Here is a 3338-nt window from a genome sequence, read left to right as displayed (position 1 = left end):
TATCAAAGTTAATGGGGAGAAATTTGAACTTTTTTGTTTGTTGATGTGTAACAGCACTCTAGGTCTACCATACTTTAGATTGTTTGATAAGTTAAATAAGATTTGTAGTCATTTAAAGTGTAAATTTGTTTTTGTTTGGTAAGATTGTACATGAGAAGACATGATAACGTACAAGAGATCTTGACAAAAAAAACCTCGGTGAGATTCCTACCATGCACTTGTGACACCATACCTCTCCTTGAATCCTTTGATTTCTATCGTAGTGGGAAGTCCATGGGAAGCCTATTTTCAAAATTTTAGCGAAAACTTTTTTTTGAAGAAAATTTTGGTTATTTTAAAGTTTGTACACAGTCTAGAAGTTCATTCTGATTGTTTTCCTTCAGTTTCAAATTTTGACCGAAGGCACTCCATGGAAGCCACTTTTGAAGGTGTTAGGATGAGATTTTGGGAAATTTTTGTATGTAGAAAATATAGCCCTTAACGCAATAAAAAGCATTGGTTCTTTGAGTATTTTCAGATTCCATGGTTTTAATGCTTGTTGGAGCCCGTAGATTAAGGAAAAAGTAAGAAATGTCTGTTTTATATCATTCTTTTAGAAATTGCCAACTTGTATGTTAATTTTTTGAGAATCCGAGCAAGATATGATTTTTTTGCATCACATGATGGTCGAAGAGCGCGATAAGATGAACAAATTCATGTGAGACAAGCCCAAACAGATTCGGAGCTGATTAGAAGCTAGAAGCTGTTGAATGCAGCACTAAAAGTTCAACACTTAAAAGAAAAACTAAACCTTATATCATCCTCATACACAATAATTTTTTACTTTTTTTCACTTTTTAGACCCCCAGGGCCCTCAGCAAGACTGGCCACAAGGGCGCGCAAAAAGCCCATCCAAAAGTCCCGGATGGGCTTTTTGCGTGCCCTTGTGGCCAGCCTTGCTGAGGCCCCTGGAGGCTTTTACATGGAAACAAATTGAAAAAATATTGTGTATGAGGATGATATAAAGATTTTATGTTGGATGTACAGAGAGCAAGAGCTTCCCCCCCCCCATTTTGCTATGGCCTGATTCTCATGCCCTTGTGGCCCCTCTTGTTGAGGGTCCCTGGGGCCTTAAAATGGCAAATGCAATCTTTTTTTATCCATGGCTATGAGATAGAAGTGTGCAATTTGATGTATTCATAGAAAACTCCTCCCCCTCCCAATGGCAAATATCTAAACCTTGTATTATGCTCATCAACCATTTTTTGCTTCCTTGTGTCCACTACCCATGTTCTTGGTGTGTGTTTGTCATTATAAGGCCCCAGGGACCCTAAAAAAGAGGGGCCACAAGGGCACGTAGAATGGCCATCCAGGGACCCTCGATGGCCATTCTGCGCGCCCTTGTGGCCCCTCTTTTTTAGGGTCCTTGGGCCTTATAATGACAAATAGGGGCTTTTTTTAATGCATGTCCATGAGATAGAGGTCTAGAGTTTGATGTAATCAGAGAACCCCCCCCCCCCCTTTTGTCTGTGTTCAAAGGTCCGAAACATTCACTATGTAAAATTTTCCTATATCATGTGCGTTCACCAAAATGGATTAAAAGTATCCCTTATAGGCCTTATCTACACATGTTTCTGTAACTTTACAAGAATATAAAATCCCTTCTATTGAACACATGTGCTATGTTACATATACTTTAGTGAGCTCCCCAGGTCAAAGGCCTCACAAATCCTGTGCACTAAACATTCAGCACTAGAAATCGACCAAACAAGGAGCCAATTTTTACTTCCTTGTGTCCACCTCGTGTTCTTGGGAATGTTTTGGTTAAGCCATTTCTTTGGTATTTGAAACCACATGTGACCCCTATTGTTATAGTATCCAACCAAGGGTTTTTTTATTAGTGGTTTACATAGGCTCGAGTGGTACATATCTTCTATATTAAAAATGCATGTATCTATAATTTATGTTTACACTTTCTCTATCCAAATGAGCTACATAGTACAAATCAAATCCGCAATTTAGCAATTAAGTTCACAAGGTAATAGCTTTCGGTATCATCTTTAGCAATACCAAAGAGATAACTACCAATAGCTCATGAACAGGGATATTTAAGAAGATTTGATACCAAAAACTTGTCAACACTACTCAAAAAGGTGGAAACTCAAAGGCTTTACAATATATGTATAATGAAACACGAATCAATAATAAGTAACTCCTATACATCGACACCTCCATCTCAAGTTGTCATTTCTCTAAGTCAAGCTTGGCATAGGCATATAGTATGGAAACAATAACGTGTTGGAAAGCAAGAATTTAGCTTTCTCAACTTGTGAAACATTGCTAATGATATATATTAAACATCCCCAAATGAGTACATCTTGACAAAGGTTATGATCCACTTTAATAAGAATAACGATTGATGATTAAACTGAAATCAAAATATTGCTTGAATTTCTTCATGGTGGAGTGACTAAGACTTGAGACTTGAAACGTCTTACAGGAAAATAGAAATATCCATAAAGGTTAACAATATTTCTCAAATCTGTATGAAACTCCAATAATCAAACTAAATACTCTCACTCAATGTGACACCATTTAACAAAAAAACATATTTATATTGCATTTATAGAGGAATCCAGCCTCATGAAAATAATTACAAACGGAGACAATGTTATTGTTGTTAGGCGTCGCCTACAAGTATCTGTCTTCTTCATCTAGAGATTCATATACACTTGAGTGTTTGTGTGTCTATGGCACTAGGGAAGATAGTCGTACTATATGGATGGCTTTTCTAAGAGCTCCTAGAGAGTACCTATTGGTTCAAGATTCTACAAAAATTCTACTATTCTTATCAAAATCCTTTAACATAGTAGTGAAAGGTTTCTCACGGAACAAAAATAGAGTGATTTCCATCTCTGCACATGGTTGCTTGCTCATGTCCTCTGAAAAAAAGTTGACTCTGTACGTAAACAATAAATTATGTGAGCACAAAGTTATAAAGTACAAAATGATATCATTCTAATAATCTAATGATAAGTATACAAAGAATAAATTATAAGAAAAATATTTCATGACTCTCCATAGCACAACTTACTTGCATTGTGGGACTCAATCACATGCTACACAACTATAGATGGCGCACCAAAGCCATCAACAAAATAGCACCACCAAGTGTTAAGAGGTGTGAAGCCTAAACATTGAAAGCCATAAAGAGGTTTGTTCTCTCCAGCACGATAAAATTAAAGATGAAGATGATGTTTAGCTCTGAATGTAAGCTACAAGGGTATTTTATCTTTATGTTGGAGATGAACCCTTGCAATGCCCACACACTATTCACACCTCCTGTTGTTGTGGTATGC

Source organism: Adiantum capillus-veneris, chromosome 28, assembly GCF_014529385.1.
Source record: "Adiantum capillus-veneris isolate H3 chromosome 28, ASM1452938v2, whole genome shotgun sequence".
Classification (NCBI taxonomy): Eukaryota; Viridiplantae; Streptophyta; class Polypodiopsida; order Polypodiales; family Pteridaceae; genus Adiantum; species Adiantum capillus-veneris.
This window is presented reverse-complemented; position numbering follows the sequence as displayed.